The sequence below is a fragment of the Rattus norvegicus genome, chromosome 4, assembly GCF_036323735.1.
Source record: "Rattus norvegicus strain BN/NHsdMcwi chromosome 4, GRCr8, whole genome shotgun sequence".
Lineage (NCBI taxonomy): Eukaryota > Metazoa > Chordata > Mammalia > Rodentia > Muridae > Rattus > Rattus norvegicus.
In genome coordinates, this window is record NC_086022.1 from 99,298,795 (window position 1) to 99,320,273 (window position 21,479).

General features: G+C 39.7%; 1 non-coding gene across 1 annotated transcript; it reads left to right on the forward strand.

The window, feature by feature from the left end:
* The first annotated feature begins 628 nt into the window (after positions 1-628).
* LOC120102715 (small nucleolar RNA SNORA17) lies at positions 629-755 on the forward strand. The gene has a single exon (XR_005504320.1). It is a non-coding gene; the product is annotated as a small nucleolar RNA SNORA17 (small nucleolar RNA).
* The last annotated feature ends 20,724 nt before the right edge of the window (positions 756-21,479 follow it).

A 21,479-nucleotide genomic window follows, 5' to 3' on the forward strand; every position in this document is an offset into this window, starting at 1 on the left:
GTTTGCTTCAGTTCTTTTTAGAAGGGGGGAGAAAATATACACAGGAGGAATTATGGAGACAAAGTGTGAAGAACTGTGGGCTTTTTCTGTGTGTAGGTATGGCAGAACTGCCTGTTTTAGCCTGTGATACTTCTATCACTGTGTACCAACTCTTGTTTGAGTCACGGATTGTTTCCCACTTTATACTCTGTATTCTTTCAGTTTCTCCTTCTGATACTGCTTTGTTTTTAAGGAATCTTTTCTTTTCATTATGGTTAAGAATATATATGTATATATATGCATATATATATATATATATATATATATATATATATATATATATTCCATAGAACAGGATTTATAAATGGTTGTGAACCACTAGGTGCATGCTCAGAACTGAACCCAGGTCTTCTGTAACATCAGCCAGTGTTCCTTTCTGTGGAGCCATCTCTGTAGTCATTGTTATCTTTCATTTATTATTTCAAATGTTTTGTCCACATTTCCTTTTTAATGTAATGGTTTTTGGTTATTCATAGTGTCACATATCAGAAAGCTCTAAATATATAACTTTCCCAGGAATGTCCCCTTAATCTCCTCTTGCCCCAGTTTCTCCATCTATGAAATTATGACTATTAAGCTGTTGTCTACTCCTGACTTATAGAGTCATTGCAGGTGTCAGTGCTGTTTCACATGTGTGTCAGTAGGTGGCAGAAAAGAGATACACTATGTCTACCCAGTATTTGAACGTGTAAATATCAGAACAACCAGTTTTCATTTCCTGAGGAGAGAGAGAGAGAGAGAGAGAGAGAGAGAGAGAGAGAGAACTTGAGAAGACAAGACTTCTGATAGGCAGGCCCAGACTGTCTTCCAGGATTAATAACTAGAAACTGGAATAACCCCAATAGGTTAAGGATCTCTGGACAGGAGTGACAGACATCCACTGCAAGGTTCTACTCAGACAGGCAGAGCAAGTAGAAAGCTTAAAATGACCACCAGTCTGGAATCATGTGTCACAGACAGGGAGCTACCTGAATTGACCAGGACCAGCCATTTCTAGAGTCTAGACCATGACTGAAACAAATGCTGCCTGGAGCCATAATGCATGAGCAGGGTATAGCACTCCTTAGACTACTTTTGAGATGATTTCCTGAAACTCAGAGACCACAAGACCTCCTAAGAAGAACAAATGAGTTGTTGATAAATGGGAGAGAAGAAGAAATAGAAGAATGTGGTCACAAAGAGGAGAGGCTGTACTAGAGACCAGAGGGTTATGAGGAACTGCCTGATGTGAGTAGCTGGTAAAGACACCTGGGACCATATTGAAGTACTGGCCTGAGGTGCCATGAGAGGGCCATTACTGGGTCCACAGCCTTGTAGCAGCAGGGGTCAGTTACCACAAAAGCCCAGGCAAACATCCACTGTCTGAACTGTTACCCTGATAAGTTGTTGGTGTCTTATGGTTGGCCAGAACTGGGTCAAACCCTCATTTGGGCATGGTTGGAGAGCTGACCCTGGAGGCATGAGAGCAGGTGATTTGATGCTGGCCCTAGCCATGTGCAGTAGTCAGAAAAGCCTGGACACACACACTGTAGTAGTTTTGAGTGTGATGGCCCAGAGAACATAAATATCCTGGGAGAACTTGCACTTGTACTTGTCACCATGCATGGGACATGTTCTTTATCTCTCTCCTCCTATGGCAGGCAGGAGAATGGCCCTCGTGTCATAAGAGCATGAGAGTAAACCCTGACCCTCATAAGCTGCATCACTCAGGACAGAGGGCCCTGCTCCTTGCCTGGACAGCACAATAGAGCTGACCCTGGTGGCAATGAACATACAAGCTGAACCTGAGGACCATATTGTGGGACAGCTGGCCCTGCCAAATTTTCTGCCATGAGGTGACATAGGCAAGGGAAAGAAGCCACCTACCATCCCTTTTCACATTCAGCAGACAGGATGTCTAGGCCCAAAATCAAGCCTTTGGAGAGGGTGTCTTTGGAGATGGAACCATGATCCCTGATTATTTTAAAGTTTAAGTAAAGACATGACTGACTGACATCTTATATGGTCTCAAAACTGGAACCATAAGAGATAAGAAGGGTTACGCCGAAAAACTCAGGTGACGGGGTTGGGGATTTAGCTCAGTGGTAGAGCGCTTGCCTAGGAAGCACAAGGCCTTGGGTTTGGTCCCCAGCTCCGAAAAAAAGAACCAAAAAAAAAACAAAACAAAACAAAACAAAAAAAACTCCAGTGACAGAAGATTCTGGTGAGGATGTTGAGAAAGAAGAACACACCTCCATTGTTGGTGGGATTGCAGACTGGTACAACCATTCAGGAAATCAGTCTGGAGGTTCCTCAAAAAATTGGACATTTCAGTACCTGAGGACCCAGCTATACCTCTCTTGGGCATATGCAAAAAAGATGCCTCAACATATAACAAAGACACATGCTCCACTATGTTCGTAACAGCCTTATTTAAAATAGCCAGTAGCTGGAAGTATCCAGATGCTCTTCAACAGAGGAATGGACACAGAAAATGTGGTTTATCTACACAATGGACTACTATTTTGCTATCAAAAACAATAACTTTATGAAATTCATAGGCAAATGGATGGAACTGGAATATATCATTCTGAGTGAGGTAAACCAATCACAGAAAAACTCACGTGTTATGCACTCATTGATAAGCAGATATTATCCCAAATGCTCAAATTACCCTAGGTGCACAAAGCACATGAAACTCAAGAAGGATGACCAAAACGTGAATGTTTCACTCCTTCTTTAAAAGGGGAAAAAGAATACTCTGGGGAGGTAATAGGGAGGCAAAGTTTGGAGCAGAGACTGAAGGAATGGCCATTCAGTGCCTGCCCAACATGTGGCATATACGTATACAGCCACCATGCTAGATAATATGGATGAAGTAAAGAAGTTCAGGTTGACAGGAAGTGGATATAGATCTCCCCTGAGATACACAGCCAGAATATGGCAAATACATAGGCGAATGCCAGCAGCAAACCAGTGAACTGAAAATGGGTCCCCTGATGGAGGAATCAGAGAAAGGACTGAGAGAGCTGAAGGGGCTTGAGACCCCATATGAACAACAATGCAAAACAAGAGCTTCCAGGGACTAAGCCACTATCCAAAGACCATAAATGGACTGACCCTGGGCTCCAAGTGCATAGGTAGCAATGAATAGCCCAGTAAGGGCACCAGTGGAAGGGGAAGCCCTTGGTCCTGCCAAGACTGGACCCCCAGTGAACAGTATTCTTGGGATAAGGGAGGAAATGCGGGAAGGAATGGTAGGGGATCACCCATATAGATGGAGAGGGAGAGAGGTTAGGGGGACGTTGGCATGGAAAATGGGAAAGGGAATAACATTTGAAATATAAATAAGAAATATCCGATTTAATAATGATGGGGAAATAAAGATTATATGAGGAATACCAATACTTTCCAAACTATTCCAGAAAATTGAAACACATGTAGCGCTTCCGAAGTCCTTCTTTGAAGCCACAATTACTCTTATACCTAAACCACACAAAGACCCAACATAGAAAAAGAATGTCAGACCAATTTCCCTAATGTATATTGAAGCAAAAATACTCAAAAAAATTCTTGCAAACCGAATCCAAGAACACATCACAACAATCATCCATCTTGATCAAGTAGGCTCCATTCCAGTTATGCAGAGATGGTTTAATATTGGAGAACCGTCAACATAATCCACTATATAAAAAAAAAAAAACTGGGGGTTGGGGATTTAGCTCAGTGGTAGAGCGCTCGCCTAGGGAGCACAAGGCCCTGGGTTCGGTCCCCAGCTCTGAAAAATAGGAAAAAAAACCTGAAAGATAAAAACCACATGATCATTTCATTAAATGCTGAGAAAACATTTGAAAAAATTCATCACCCCTTAATGATAAAAGTCCTGGAAAGAACAGGAATTCAAGGACCGAACTTAAACATAGTAAAAGCCACATACAGCAAACCAGTAGCTAACATTAAACTAAATTGAGAGAAACTTGAAGCAATCCCACTAAAATCAGAGACTAGACGACGCTGATCACTTTCTCCCTTCTTGTTCAATATACTTCTCAGGATCCTAGCTGAAGGACTCAGACAACTAAAGGAGATCAAAGGGATACATATTTGAAAGGAAGAATTCAAAATATCACTATTTCCAGATGATATGATAATAGATTTAAGTGGTCCCAAAAGTTCCACCAGAGAACTACTAAACCTGATAAACAACTCCATCAAAGTGGCTGGGTAAAAAATTAATTCAAACAAGTCAGTAGCCTTTCTCTAAACAAAAGAGAAATAAGCCAAGAAAGAAATTAGGAAAAAGACACCCTTCATAATAGTGCCAAATAATATAAAATACCTCAGTGTGACTAACCAAGGAGTGAAAGATCTGTGTGATAAGAACTTCAAGTCTCAGAAGAAAGAAACTAGATCTCTAAGAAGATGGAAAGATCTCCCATGCTCATGGATTGACAGGATTAATATAGTTAAGATGCCCATTTACCAAAAGGGATCTACAGATTCAATGCAAACCCCATCAATATTCCAATCCAATTTTTCAAAGAGTTAGACAGAACAATCTGCAAACTCATCTGGAATAACAAAAAACCCTGATCCTGGTCTTCAAATTCATAGGTAGCAATCAATAGCCTAGTTTGGGCACCAGTGGAAGGGGAAGCCCTTGGTCCTGCCAAGGCTGGACCCCCAATGAACTAGATTGTTAGGTTTTGTGAGGTAATGGGGGGAGGATTGTGAGGGGAACACCCATATAGAAGGGGAGGGAGAGGGGTTAGGGGATGATGGCCTGGAAACCAGGAAAGGGAATAACATTTAAAATGTAAATAAGAATTACCCGATTTAATAAAGATTGGAAAATAATATAAAAAAATCAAAAACAACAACAAAAAAGAATTTATGAGGAAAAAGGAAGAGGCTTGTGAATGTCAACTACTTCTTCTAAGGCCTAACCATATCAATACATTGAAGAGAGTGAAGGTTTAAAACTTATTTATAGAAGATAGGGCCTAAAGAGTTAGGATATAAGGGTCAACAGTAAATAGTTCATTCCAGGACATATTATTTCATTCTTAGGATAAGTTAGTAAGTTAAAATAGGTCATACTCTTAAAAAATGCATAAATTGCAGAGATTCATATTAGTATTAGGGTATATATAAAAGAAAAACTATGGCTTCCTGGTTGCTGCCGCTACAGAGAGCCTGTGGGCAGCACCTCACGAGCGAAATTGAGCCCCGGGACCACAGATAAGAACAACTTTTCTGCTGCAAGTGACCTGCCTGGTGAACTCAAGACACAGGCCCACAGGAACAGCTGAAGACCTGTAGAGAGGAAAAACTACACGCCCGAAAGCAGAACACTCTGTCCCCATAACTGACTGAAAGAGAGGAAAACAGGTCTACAGCACTCCTGACACACAGGCTTATAGGACAGTCTAGCCACTGTCAGAAATAGCAGAACAAAGTAACACTAGAGATAATCTGATGGCGAGAGGCAAGCGCAGGAACCCAAGCAACAGAAACCAAGACTACATGGCAACATCGGAGCCCAATTCTCACATCAAAACAAACATGGATTATCCAAACACACCAGAGAAGCAAGATCTAGTTTCAAAATCATTTTTGATCATGATGCTGGAGGACTTCAAGAAAGACGTGAAGAACTCCCTTAGAGAACAAATAGAAGCCTACAGAGAGGAATCGCAAAAATGCCTGAAAGAATCGCAAAAATCACTGAAAGAATTCCAGGAAAACATAAATTAACAAGTAGAAGCCCATAGAGAGGAGACACAAAAATCCCTGAAAGAATTCCAGGAAAACATAAATAAACAAGTAGAAGCCCATAGAGAGGAGACACAAAAATCCCTGAAAGAATTCCAGGAAAACACAATCAAACAGTTGAAGGAATTAAAAATGGAAATAGAAGCAATCAAGAAAGAACACATGAAAACAACACTGGATATAGAAAACCAAAAGAAGAGACAAGGAGCTGTAGATACAAGCTTCACCAACAGAATACAAGAGATGGAAGAGAGAATCTCAGGAGCAGAAGATTCCATAGAAATCATTGACTCAACTGTCAAAGATAATGTAAAGCGGAAAAAGCTACTGGTCCAAAACATACAGGAAATCCAGGACTCAATGAGAAGATCAAACCTAAGGATAATAGGTATAGAAGAGAGTGAAGACTCCCAGCTCAAAGGACCAGTAAATATCTTCAACAAAATCATAGAAGAAAACTTCCCTAACCTAAAAAAAGAGATACCCATAGACATACAAGAAGCCTACAGAACTCCAAATAGATTGGACCAGAAAAGAAACACCTCCCGTCACATAATTGTCAAAACACCAAACGCACAAAATAAAGAAAGAATATTAAAAGCAGAAAGGGAAAAAGGTCAAGTAACATATAAAGGCAGACCTATCAGAATCACACCAGACTTCTCGCCAGAAACTATGAAGGCCAGAAGATCCTGGACTGATGTCATTCAGACCCTAAGAGAACACAAATGCCAGCCCAGGTTACTGTATCCAGCAAAACTCTCAATTAACATTGATGGAGAAACCAAGATATTCCATGACAAAACCAAATTTACACAATATCTTTCTACAAATCCAGCACTACAAAGGACAATAAATGGTAAAGCCCCCAACATAAGGAGGCAAGCTATACCCTAGAAGAAGCAAGAAACTAATCGTCTTGGCAACAAAACAAAGAGAATGAAAGCACACTAACATAACCTCACATCCAAATATGAATATAACAGGAAGCAATAATCACTATTCCTTAATATCTCTCAATATCAATGGCCTCAACTCCCCAATAAAAAGACATAGATTAACAAACTGGATACGCAACGAGGACCCTGCATTCTGCTGCCTACAGGAAACACATCTCAGAGACAAAGACAGACACTACCTCAGAGTGAAAGGCTGGAAAACAACTTTCCAAGCAAATGGTCAGAAGAAGCAAGCTGGAGTAGCCATTCTAATATCAAATAAAATCAATTTGCAACTATAAGTCATCAAAAAAGATAAGGAAGGACACTTCATATTCATCAAAGGAAAAATCCACCAAGATGAACTCTCAATCCTAAATATTTATGCCCCAAATACAAGGGCACCTACATACGTAAAAGAAACCTTACTAAAGCTCAAAACACACATTGCACCTCACACAATAATAGTGGGAGATTTCAACACCCCACTCTCGTCAATGGACAGATCATGGAAACAGAAATTAAACAGTGATGTCGACAGACTAAGAGAAGTCATGAGCCAAATGGACTTAATGGATATTTATAGAACATTCTATCCTAAAGCAAAAGGATATACCTTCTTCTCAGCTCCTCATGGTACTTTCTCCAAAATTGACCATATAATTGGTCAAAAAATGGGCCTCAACAGGTACAGAAAGATAGAAATAATCCCATGCGTGCTATCGGACCACCACGGCCTAAAACTGGTCTTCAATAACAATAAGGGAAGAATGCCCACATATACGTGGAAATTGAACAATGCTCTACTCAATGATAACATGGTCAAGGAAGAAATAAAGAAAGAAATTAAAAACTTTTTAGAATTTAATGAAAATGAAGATACAACATACCCAAACTTATGGGACACAATGAAAGCTGTGCTAAGAGGAAAACTCATAGCTCTGAGTGCCTGCAGAAAGAAACAGGAAAGAGCATATGTCAGCAGCTTGACAGCACATCTAAAAGCTCTAGAACAAAAAGAAGCAAATACACCCAGGAGGAGTAGAAGGCAGGAAATAATCAAACTCAGAGCTGAAATCAACCAAGTAGAAACAAAAAGGACCATAGAAAGAATCAACAGAACCAAAAGTTGGTTCTTTGAGAAAATCAACAAGATAGATAAACCCTTAGTCAGACTAACGAGAGGACACAGAGAGTGCGTCCAAATTAACAAAATCAGAAATGAAAAGGGAGACATAACTACAGATTCAGAGGAAATTCAAAAAATCATCAGATCTTACTATAAAAACCTATATTCAACAAAACTTGAAAATCTTCAGGAAATGGAAAATTTCCTAGACAGATACCAGGTACCGAAGTTAAATCAGGAACAGATAAACCAGTTAAACAACCCCATAACTCCTAAGGAAATAGAAGCAGTCATTAAAGGTCTCCCAACCAAAAAGAGCCCAGGTCCAGACGGGTTTAGTGCAGAATTCTATCAAACCTTCATACAAGACCTCATACCAATATTATCCAAACTATTCCACAAAATTGAAACAGATGGAGCACTACCGAATTCCTTCTACGAAGCCACAATTACTCTTATACCTAAACCACACAAAGACACAACAAAGAAAGAGAACTTCAGACCAATTTCCCATATGAATATCGACGCAAAAATACTCAATAAAATTCTGGCAAACCGAATTCAAGAGCACATCAAAGCAATCATCGACCATGATCAAGTAGGCTTCATCCCAGGCATGCAGGGATGGTTTAATATACGGAAAACCATCAACGTGATCCATCATATAAACAAACTGAAAGAACAGAACCACATGATCATTTCATTAGATGCTGAGAAAGCATTTGACAAAATTCAACACCCCTTCATGATAAAAGTCCTGGAAAGAATAGGAATTCAAGGCCCATACCTAAACATAGTAAAGGCCATATACAGCAAACCAGTTGCTAACATTAAACTAAATGGAGAGAAAATTGAAGCAATCCCACTAAAATCAGGGACTAGACAAGGCTGCCCACTCTCTCCCTACTTATTCAATATAGTTCTTGAAGTTCTAGCCAGAGCAATCAGTCAACAAAAGGAGATCAAGGGGATACAGATCGGAAAAGAAGAAGTCAAAATATCACTATTTGCAGATGACATGATAGTATATGTAAGTGATCCCAAAAGTTCCACCAGAGAACTACTAAAGCTGATAAACAACTTCAGCAAAGTGGCTGGGTATAAAATTAACTCAAATAAATCAGTTGCCTTCCTCTATACAAAAGAGAAACAAGCTGAGAAAGAAATTAGGGAAACGACACCCTTCATAATAGACCCAAATAATATAAAGTACCTCGGTGTGACTTTAACCAAGCAAGTAAAAGATCTGTACAATAAGAACTTCAAGACACTGAGGAAAGAAATTGAAGAAGACCTCAGAAGATGGAAAGATCTGCCATGCTCATGGATTGGCAGGATTAATATAGTAAAAATGGCCATTTTAGCAAAAGCAATCTACAGATTCAATGCAATCCCCATCAAAATACCAATCCAATTCTTCAAAGAGTTAGACAGAACAATTTGCAAATTCATCTGGAATAACAAAAAACCCAGGATAGCTAAAGCTATCCTCAACAATAAAAGGACTTCAGGGGGAATCACTATCCGTGAACTCAAACAGTATTACAGAGCAATAGTGATAAAAACTGCATGGTATTGGTACAGAGACAGACAGATAGACCAATGGAATAGAATTGAAGACCCAGAAATGAACCCACACACCTATGGTCACTTGATTTTTGACAAAGGAGCCAAAACCATCCAATGGAAAAAAGATAGCATTTTCAGCAAATGGTGTTGGTTCAACTGGAGGTCAACATGTAGAAGAATGCAGATCGATCCATCCTTATCACCCTGTACAAAGCTTAAGTCCAAGTGGATCAAGGACTTCCACATCAAACCAGACACACTCAAACTAATAGAAGAAAAACTAGGGAAGCATCTGGAACACATGGGCACTGGAAAAAATTTCCTGAACAAAACACCAATGGCTTATGCTCTCTAAGATCAAGAATCGACAAATGGGATCTCATAAAACTGCAAAGCTTCTGTAAGGCAAAGGGCACGGTGGTTAGGACAAAACGGCAAGCAACAGATTGGGAAAAGATCTTTACCAATCCTACAACAGATAGAGGCCTTATATCCAAAATATACAAAGAACTCAAGAAGTTAGACCGCAGGGAAACAAATAACCCTATTAAAAATGGGGTTCAGAGCTAAACAAAGAATTCACAGCTGAGGAATGCCGAATGGCTGAGAAACACCTAAAGAAATGTTCAACATCTTTAGTCATAAGGGAAATGCAAATCAAAACAACCCTGAGATTTCACCTCACACCAGTGAGAATGGCTAAGATCAAAGACTCAGGTGACAACTGATGCTGGCGAGGATGTGGAGAAAGAGGAACACTCCTCCATTGTTGGTGGGATTGCAGACTGGTAAAACCATTCTGGAAATCAGTCTGGAGGTTCCTCAGAAAATTGGACATTGAACTGCCTGAGGATCCAGCTATACCTCTCTTGGGCATATACCCAAAAGATGCCTCAACATATAAAACAGACACCTGCTCCACTATGTTCATCGCAGCCTTATTTATAATAGCCAGAAAATGGAAAGAACCCAGATGCCCTTCAACAGAAGAATGGATACAGAAAATGTGGTACATCTACACAATGGAATATTACTCAGCTATCAAAAACAACGAGTTTATGAAATTCGTAGGCAAATGGTTGGAACTGGAAAATATCATCCTGAGTGAGCTAACCCAATCACAGAAAGACATACATGGTATGCACTCATTGATAAGTGGCTTTTAGCCCAAATGCTTGAATTACCCTAGATCCCTAGAACAAATGAAACTCAAGACGGATGATCAAAATGTGAATGCTTCACTCCTTCTTTAAATGAGGAAAAAGAATACCCTTGGCAGGGAAGGGAGAGGCAAAGATTAAAACAGAGACTGTAGGAACACCCATTCAGAACCTGCCCCACATGTGGCCCATACATATACAGCCACCCAATTAGACAAGATGGATGAAGCAAAGAAGTGCAGACCGACAGGAGCCGGATGTAGATCGCTCCTGAGAGACACAGCCAGAATACAGCAAATACAGAGGCGAATGCCAGCAGCAAACCACTGAACTGAGAATAAGTCCCCCGTTGAAGGAATCAGAGAAAGAACTGGAAGAGCTTGAAGGGGCTCGAGACCCCAAAAGTAAGTAATGTCAAGCAACCAGAGCTTCCAGGGACTAAGCCACTACCTAAATACTATACATGGACTGACCCTGGACTCTGACCCCATAGGTAGCAATGAATATCCTAGTAAGAGCACCAGTGGAAGGGGAAGCCCTGGGTCCTGCTAAGTCTGAACCCCCAGTGAACTAGACTATGGGGGGAGGGCGGCAATGGGGGGAGTGTTGGGAGGGGAACAGCCATAAGGAAGGGGTGGGAGGAGGGGGATGTTTGCCCGGAAACCGGGAAAGGGAATAACACTTGAAATGTATATAAGAAATACTCAAGTTATTAAAAAAAGAAAAGAAACACTATGAGTAAATGGAAAAGTATTATTGTAAATTTGTGCTCTTTATAGAAAAGTTGTATAGGCCGGACTATACTGTAAACCTAAAAGAGATTATAGCAAAAATGTCAGCTTATAATACATTGTGAGCTTGCTAAATTAATAAATGATAAATACCAAGGTTATATTTCTATTAAAAGCTTGTTTTGGATTCTAATTGTCTTTTACTTTGAAACCGAATGCACAGATTGCATGTTCCTGGCTAGATATAATCATTTGACTTGATTAAACAACACTTAAATCATTTTGGCTTGCAGTGTGTGGATATGCTCATCTAGAAATAATCATTTGGATTGTAATACTATACTGCTTTAATATGGGAAAATGTTAATCACTGACTACAAAGGAGATAAGGAAAATTGAAAACAAATTTCAATAAGTATTTGTTGAAATACTTGAAAAATGATTATGGAACATCTGAAATGTGTATATGAATGTTCTGAAATTCAGTATAAAGATGGCTCAAGCTATTTGAGCCACTTGCTGGAACAAGTGATTAGAGTTCTCCTTTATTGCAGACTCCACCTATCTGTTCAGTGTTGGTTACTGAACTTATCAGATGGGAACTCTAGCAATTTTTTGAGATAAAGCACTTAAGTGTCTGGTGTTGTCCAGATCGACAGTTTTAACCACTTTCTTTTCCTATTGACCATCACATATTTTTATACTATTGCCACTACTGATATAGAAAATACTTTATGTGATTTTTTTCAACAATGAGAAGCCTGCCTGAACTTCCCTCCATGTATAATGTAACAATAACCCGGGTTTTGCATATTGCTTCCTAGGTCAGACCACCTTCTTTCCTGGTAGTCTGATTTAAAGGTTCAGTTGTCACCTTACAGTTATTGATCTGTCTCCTCAGGCTGACTCCTCAAAATGAAATTGTCTTTTATGTTGGTTTTTGAGATTCATGGTAAAAATAGAGTGTTCTTACATGCATACTGTTTATATGTAAGTAGATTGGCCTTAGCCTATGAGATAAGGACTCTTGTCATATCTGTGAGAGGGAGCGTACAGATGGGAAATAACATGTTTTTAATGAAGATTATGGAACAGATAGACTGAATGAGTAATTTTAGTTAAGCCTAGAATGCCTTGAAGGCTTTCATTTCAGTTTTGTGTGTGAAGAGAGAGAAATTGTGTGAGCAATAAATTCTATGTAAAATAAAATCTCATTTGAAATAATTATCAAAAAGAAATCACAAAGATTGTTCATGGAGTATACTTCTCTGTCATTAATTTAGATTAATTTTAATTGTGATATCCCTGCCCATCAGCCTTTGGGATTAAGCTTTTATGTCTTGCAGGTCTACTTAGAGCCTCATATAAAGTAGTTGAATCATATTTCATTGCTACCTGCAGAAGCCAGGCCAGTCTCCACAGATCCTAATCAACAAGATTAGCAACTGATTTTCTGGATTCCTAGACATTTCAGTAACAGTGTTTCAGGCACAGATTTCACAGTCAAGATCAGCAAAATAGAGACTGAGGTTTAAGTAGTTTATTACTGCTTCAAAGGTACAATTGCTCCTTCCACAGTGATGCCATAATAAATATGTCCTTCCCTGTGGTGGCTCAGCTGCCAGCTGTATAGTTTACCTATGACACAGAGAAGTTCTGAAGAACTCCAGATTATGGGTTGCAGCTGAAGGCATGTGCACCTTGGGTACAGCCCAAGGTCTTACATTGGTCTTACATTTATATGTTTCATAGACTACAATAACGATGACATTGCATCTGCCTCAGGAGAATGGTGAACAGATGCTTTCTCAGCAACCAGGAATGATAGAGGTGAATCTGATTGCAAACCCATTCTGTTCCTACAAGCTAGTCTGTCACCCAGTATTTTCTAGTATAGCTGGAGGGATACTGAGATATATTCCTTCATTAAAGTGGCTCTTTTACTATATACGTACTCCATGTGACACATTCATGATTTTCACTTAAATACCTTTTTATTAACATGAGTATTGCATATTCTACTCTGCTTTGTTCACTATCTGTAAAGTACATTCTTTGACTCCATAGCTTGCAGATCTATTTTAGTCAGAAAATCGTTCTTTTCTGATGAATAGCGTTTTATCTCCAGCCAAATATAGAAATTATTGTTTTATTTCAAATTGTATACACTATAGATGCATATGAATATATTTATGCCAGCATTTTCTGATTGTTTTGAATATATGCTTCCAATGTGCTTTTGGATTTTGCTTTTATGGATTGGTAGTACTTATTTTTCTACTAGAGTCGTGAAAAATTCATGAATTTAAACCTATTTCCAGGTTAAATTAGCATTCTTTTGTTTCCAGAGAGTGATTACTTTTCTTTCATGTGTGAGTCTTTCTATTAATAGTAATACATGGTTGGAAGGGAATTATTTTGCTCCTATTTTTTTTTCTGCCAGAACTTTGACTAGATTACACAATTATTTTCTCACCATTGGAATATATATCATTATGAAAGTATTGTCAGTCTAATAGGATTGTTGAGGGTAGATAGTTGAACTTCAGTGGTCTCACATTTCCCTAGGACTTGTTGATTATGTTTTCACTCTGTCATTTCCTTATCTGGTTTTCCATGGTGTTCCTGGATAATCAATCCTCATAGCAGTAGGAATTTTGGGGAAGGTGGAGTGAGCAGTTGGGTAGGCAATTAGGATCACGGTACTCTACTTCCAAAATCAATTTTTAAAGGAACTGTAAACCACTTCTGGTTCTTAATGTCTTTCTACCCTTATTCTGTAATAGTTCCTGAGCCTTAGAAACAAGATGCTAAACTTTTGGCTAAGTATAGCACTGACACTTACTCTGCATTTGACCTTTTGTGTGTCTCTATGTCAGTCATTACAACTGCACAAAGAAAATTTTCTAGGGTGGTTTTAGAGGTGCACTACTTTATGTATAGAAAGATATAAATTTAAAGGGTAGATTGTTGACACTGAGTTCATTTCACAAAATAACAATAATAAGTTGACTCCTGATTCTGGTGAACTTTGAAGTATTGTTCTTGAACACACCTCAGAATTAGGTGTTCTAGCATGTATTCCTTCTTGTGGGCAAGACATTAAAAATCTAATTTTAAACAGCTTTTGCATAACCTATAACATCTTGGCTGCTATGTTACATAGTCAAGTGTTTCATCCACGGTCATTATTGATATCATAGATTTCACAGTTGGACAAAATTTTGGTAGTTTTTGTCCCCTTACCAGCTCACATAACACCTTTCAGTACTATGTAAACCAGTCACAAGTAAATCTCTCCTCCATGGTAAATACTACATATCCTTACAACTGTGCCAAATGTCTTTAGAAATAGAATTTCACATTAAAATTCTGGTGAGGAACTGTCTTTGCTTGCATACTATTATTGTGATAACCTCCATGAGCAGAAGAAAAGGTTTATTTGGACATATGGTTCAAGAGTGTAAGAGTCCATGGAGGCTAGAGCAGCAACTGAGAGCCTACATTTTGAACTAAAATTAGGAATTAAAGAACAAATATGTAATGTTGAATAGCTTTAAAATTTCAAAGCTTACTCTATACTCACTCACACACTTCCTCCAACAAGGTGTTACCTCCAAAATTTACAGTGAAAATAACAGGAGACTATTACTCAAATACTTGAAATTGTGGGATAATTCTTGTTCAAACCAGTATAGCAACAAGGAACAATGTCAAACATCCCTATTTTTTAATGATCTTCAGTGTATCTCTCTGGTCTCTCTCTCTCTCTCTCTCTCTCTCTCTCTCTCTCTCTCTCTCTCTCTCTCTCTCTTTCTACATTCCATCTTTTATTTCCCTCCTGGTCCACCTTCTGACGAATTCACAACCCACATGCCTCCCCACCCCATCTCCATGAGTAGGTCACCACCCCACCCATCCCACCCACCCCACCAGACCTCTAAACTCCATGGGAGCCTATAGTCTTTTGAGGGTTACGTACTTCTTCTCTGACTGAACCCAGAGCAGGTTGTCCCCTGCTGTATATGTATTGGGGGTCTCATATCATGTCTGTTTGGTGATTCAACATCTGAGATATCTCAGGGGTCCAGGATAAGTGACACTGCTCATCCCTCTACAGGGTTGCCCTACTCCGTAGCTTCTTCCGGCTGTTCCCTAATTCAACTAGAGGGATCAGCAGATTCAATTCATTGGTTGGGTGCACATATCTGCATCTGACTCTTTCAGCTGCTTGTTGGGACTTTTAGAGGACAGTCATGTTAGCTTCATTTGTGTGAGTGCCCTTTAGCCTCAGTAAGGGTGACAGGACTTGGGGCCACCCCTTGAGCTGGAACTCACTTTGGGCCTGTCGCTAGACCTTCTTTTCTTCAGAATCTTCTCCATTTCCATCCCCGCATTTCTTTCAGACATGAAGATTTTGGGGTTAGTGTTTTGAACGTGTGATAGCAATCCATCGCTCACTTGGTGCCCAGTCTTTCTGCTGGAAGTGGGCTCTACAAGATCCCTCTCCATACTGCAGCATATTTCATTTGGGCATGCTCTTTGAGTTCTGAGAGTCCCCTCCTTCCAGCTCTCTGGTACATTTTGGATGGTACTTCCAACACTTTACCTCCTGTGTTCGCCTGTTTCCATTCATTATGGTGACCTTCAGGGCTTCAGTCTTTTTCTCCCACCTAATACCAGATTATGTTCCTCTCTCTCAACCCCCATATTTTTCCCTCCTCTGTCCCACCCTCCCTCCTCCTTTGTGGTTGCTTTCTTCTGCCTCCCTAGGGGGACTGAGGCATCCTCACTTGTGCACTTCAACTTGTTGACTTTTTGAAGTTCTGTGGACTGTATCTTGGATATTCTGTACTTTTTTGTGGCTAATAACCACTTATTAGTGAGTACACTTGAAACAATTCCACTAAAATCAGGGACAGGACAAGGAAGCCACACTCCCCATATGTATTCAATACAGTACTCAAAGTGCTAGCTAGAACAATAAGACAACAAAAGGAGACTAAGGGGATACACATTAGGAAAGTATAAATAAAGTATCACTATTTGCTGATGATATGATAGTATACAAAAGTGACCCCAAAATTCTACCAGAGAACTTCTTCCACTGATAAACAACTTTAGATAGCAAAGTGGCCAGATATAAAATTAACTGTAACAGATCTGTAACCCTCTTCTACTCAAAGGATAAAGGACTGAGAGAGAAGATCGGAAAACAACACCACTGACAATAGGCACAAATAATAAAAAGTATCTTGGTGTGAATCTATCCAAGCAAGTAAAGATCTGTATGACAATGACTTCAAGTCTCTAAAAAAAGAAATTGAGCAAGATCTCAGAAATTGGAGAGATCTGCCATGCTCATAGGGTGTATATGTTCTATCGCCTGCAAGTAGCAGAACTTGTCAACTATGGTCATGTGGCTCTGGCATTAGAGTGAAAAAATAGGAAGGACTACAGGGACAACTGATGCTTGTTAGCTGGACCTAAGAAATTAGTGATTAATAGAGGACCAGAATCACTAAGGTGAAATCTTTTGGGATGTATTTTCTGAGAGTACAAAGAATCTATGTTCCAGAGATTGCAAAAGTCTGACGTTGTGCTGCAGCAGTACTAGGTAATATAAAGGGTCACCAATGTGGTACTTTTTTTGAAGGGATGAGGGGTCATGAAGAGTCGCAGAAGCTTGATAGTTTGAGCGACTATATAAGGTCATTAGTGAAGGCGATTAAACTCGGTTGTGATTGATGGCCCAGGAGTAAAGGGGAAATGAAGAGGATTTGAAGCTTGGCATCATGAAAAGAGCCTATGAGAGCTTTGGTGAAGCCTAGTTGCAGTAGAAAAGCCCAACGTATTGCAGATAGTACCATGAAATGATCACTAGGGACATCAGTGGCAGTGGGATGGATCAACCTGAGTTAGAATGTTACAGAGGGCAAGAGCTGGAGAAATGATGTAAGTCCTTTGCAGAAGCCCAGAAGAACATGTGTGGATCACATTGAATCACAAAGCTGTAACATTGAAATTGCCCTGGAGACCCCAAGATTTTTGAGATGCTGGAACCATAGGATGTCAGCTGAGGAATGCTTCTACAGGGAGTGGAATCAGCCCAGAAAAAGAAGTCAACAAAGATGAAAAAGGACTTGGAGATCTGAAAACCGCTTTGACATCAGACTTGAAAATGTAGAATTTGGATTTTTCCCCACTGATTTCCCATCTTGATTGGGGGTTACTTTTAAGTTGAATCGATCTCAGAAGAGACTTCAAACTTTGGATTTTTAACATTTTTGAGACTGCTATTGACTATGGAGATTTTGGAAGTTGGAATAAATGTACTTTTATTATGCTATTGCTAGATATGACCCATAGACTCATGTGTTTGAAAAAGTCTACGGTGACCAGGAAGTAGAATATGATGGTTTATATATGCTTGGACCAGGAATTGATACTATTAGGAGATGTGACATGCTTCTATATTTAATTCATGATGTTCCCATAGATAGTTTAAGAATCCTTCCAAAACATATAAGAGATATATATTTTAGATGGCATATATCATCATTTTATTGAGAAATACAAATTGGAAATATAAATTGGAAGAGAACCCACAATAAATTACTAGGGTTAGACTGTTCAGATTTTAACTGACTATCAGATAATTTAATTTGGTAAAAGTATTCAGTTCAGAACTTATGAGAAGACTCAATATGTTTAAATGTTTAAGTTAAACCACTTTTTCAGATTTTGCATATACTCAGAATTAATCATGCTAATTAATTATATTATTTAATATAATAAAATGCTGCAAAGTAGCTTTTATCATCGTAATTTATTACAAAGTTCCCATGCTGACTCACATTACAGAGTAAAACGGAAATCTTTTTGATACACAAAAAGAGGAAGCTTATTATGTAGTTAAGTATTAGGAATTTCCTACATTTTCTTTTTGTTTTTATATTTTTTAATTGGTTATTTCATTTATTTACATTTCACATGTTATCCCCTTTCCCAATTTCCCTTCCACAAGCTTCCTATCCTCTCCCTTCTCCACTGCCTCTATAAGGATGCTTCTGTAACTGTCCTTCAACTCCCTTCTCAGTGCCCTAACATTCCTCTATGCTGGCTAATCGAGATATCACAGGACCAAGGGGCTCCCCTTCCATTGATGCCAGTTAAGGTAATCCTCCGCTACATATCTGGGTTTAACCATGGATGCCCCCCCATCTGCAATCTTGGGTTGGTGGCTTAGTCCTTGGGAGCCTTGGGGGGGTCTGTTTGGTTGATATTCTTGTCTACTTATGGAGTTACAAACCCCTTCAGCTCCTTCGGTCCTTGCCCTAACATATCCATTGGGCTCTCTACTCTCAGTCTGATGTTTGATGCATGCATCCACTTCTGTACTGGTCAGGCTTTGGCAGAGTCTCTCAGGGGATAGCCATACCAGGCTCCTGTCAGCAAGCACTTCTTGGCATCAGCAATAGTGTCTGGGTTTGATTCCATGGTATGGATCCCTAGATGGAGCAGTCATGGTCTTTCCTTCAGACTCCACTTCACTCTTTGCCCTTACATTACCTCTTGACAGGAGGAATTCTGGATTAACATGATTGAGGAGGGTGGGTTTCCTCATTCTTCAACCAGGGACTGTGCCTATCCACTGGTGTATTAGTCAGGCTTTTACTGCTGTGAACAGACAATACATTATCATCAAGGCTAGAACATTGCAACATCTAGGCCGGTGTGGTTCAGAAGGATCTGAGAGTTCTAGAACTTCATCTGAAGGCTCCTAGTGGAGGACTGACTTCCAGATAGCTAGGGTGAGGGTCTTAAAGCCCACAACCACAGTGACATGCCTATTCCAACAAGGCGATCCCTCCACATAGTGCCACTCCATGGGCCAAATGTATTCAAATCCTGACATTCCACGCCCTTGCTCCCATAGACATATTCAAACATATGGGTCTATGCGGCCCATACCTAAACATAGCATAATGCAAAATACATTTATTCCAACTTCAGAATTCTCCATAATCTGTAGCAATCTCAAAAATTTTAAAGTCCAAATATCAGTCTCTTCTGAGATTCATCCAATCACTTAACTGTAACTCCCAAAGCAAGACCAGGAACCAGTTGGGCAAACACCAAACTCTTCATCTCTGTTTCTCATGTCAAAGCAGTCTTCTGATCTCCTACTCCTTTTTCAACAGTGTTGACTACAACAAACTGATTTCTCCTGTGCTCTTTCCACTCCCTCTTAAAAACATTCCTTAGCAACTATCCCATGGCTCTGGCTTCTTTATTATCTTGGGAATTCCAAGTCAACTTCAATGTTATAGCTTCTTATTTCAATGTCTGGGACCAACAAATAATCATCTGGCCTCCTCCAAAATGTTGGCGTCAAAACCCCATTTCTGTCATCTGTAGCTCAAGTTGATCCATTCCACTGCCACTGCTGTCCTTAGTTTTCATTTTTTCGTATTGGCATCTCCATTATGCTGGGGTCTTCCACTGCAACTAAGCTTCACCAATAGCCTCTCATAGACTATCATCATGTTGCCAAGCCTCAACTCTTTTGAATGAACCCCTCAGTCCCGAGGCATAAACTGCCCTGAGGCTGTATCTTCAGAGATGGCCTTACAGAGCTTCTCACAGTGTCAAGTCTCAGCTGCTTCTCATGATCCATTCATGCCTCCAAAATCAGTAACACTCTTACACATTAGCAAGTACAGCTTTAGTATGAGGTACAACCTTGGCTATCTCTGGAACACAGCATCTTTTTGCTTTCAGAAAACACTTCCCAAAAGATTTCACCTCAGTGATGCTGGTCTCTTCTTAATCACCGCTAATTTCTTAGCTCCAACTAACCAACATCAATTGACCTTGTGGTCCCTTCTAGTCTGTACTCTAAAGCCAGAGAAACATGGACAAAGCTGCCAAGTCCTCTTATTGCTGGAGCTGGAACATGGCTCCCTTGTTCTATTACTTCATCACCAGCTCTCAGTTTTGCATCCCATTCACTGCTTAAGTGTGGCTGTCCTAGAACTTGCTGTGTAGACTGACTTTGAACTACATGCATGTCTCCGAAGTGTGGGGATTAAAGGTATGGTCCAAAAGTATGGATATAAATTTTTCTTCACCAAGAATTTCTGGGTTCTAGACTGGCCTTGAACTCAGACATCTGCTTGTCTTTACCTCCTGGGATTAAATACTTGTACTACTGTTCCTGGTCCTACATTTAGCTAGGTGGGATGTTGCCCCAAGGTTGTAACTCCCTTAATTCAGTGTAATATCTTTGAAAATAAGATTCAATTCCTTTTCACTTCCTGGTATCCCTTTGATACTCAAATCATATATTTTGTATTTTTCCTTTCTCAGCTTTTTCCTTTTTTTTAAAATTCTCTTCATAAGAGTAAACATCTTTAGTCATAAGGGAAATGCAAATCAAAACAACCCTGAGATTTCACCTCACACTTAGTGCGATTGGCTAAGATCAAAAACTCAGGTGACAGCAGATGCTGGCGAGGATGTGGAGAAAGAGGAACACTCCTCCATTGTTGGTGGGATTGCAGACTGGTAAAACCATTCTGGAAATCAGTCTGGAGGTTCCTCAGAAAATTGGACATTGAACTGCCTGAGGATCCAGCTATACCTCTCTTGAGCATATACCCAAAAGATGCCTCAACATATAAAAGAGACACGTGCTCCACTATGTTCATCGCAGCCTTATTTATAATAGCCAGAAAATGGAAAGAACCCAGATGCCCTTCAACAGAGGAATGGATACAGAAAATGTGGTACATCTACACAATGGAATACTACTCAGCTATCAAAAACAACGAGTTTATGAAATTCTTAGGCAAATGGTAGGAACTGGAAAATATCATCCTGAGTGAACTAACCCAATCACAGAAAGACATACATGGTATGCACTCATTGATAAGTGGCTATTAGCCCAAATGCTTGAATTACCCTAGATCCCTAGAACAAACGAAACTCAAGACGGATGATCAAAATGTGAATGCTTCACTCCTTCTTTAAATGAGGAAAAAGAATACCCTTGGCAGGGAAGAGAGAGGCAAAGATTAAAACAGAGACTGAAGGAACACCCATTCAGAGCCTGTCCCACATTTGGCCCATACATATACAGCCACCCAATTGGACT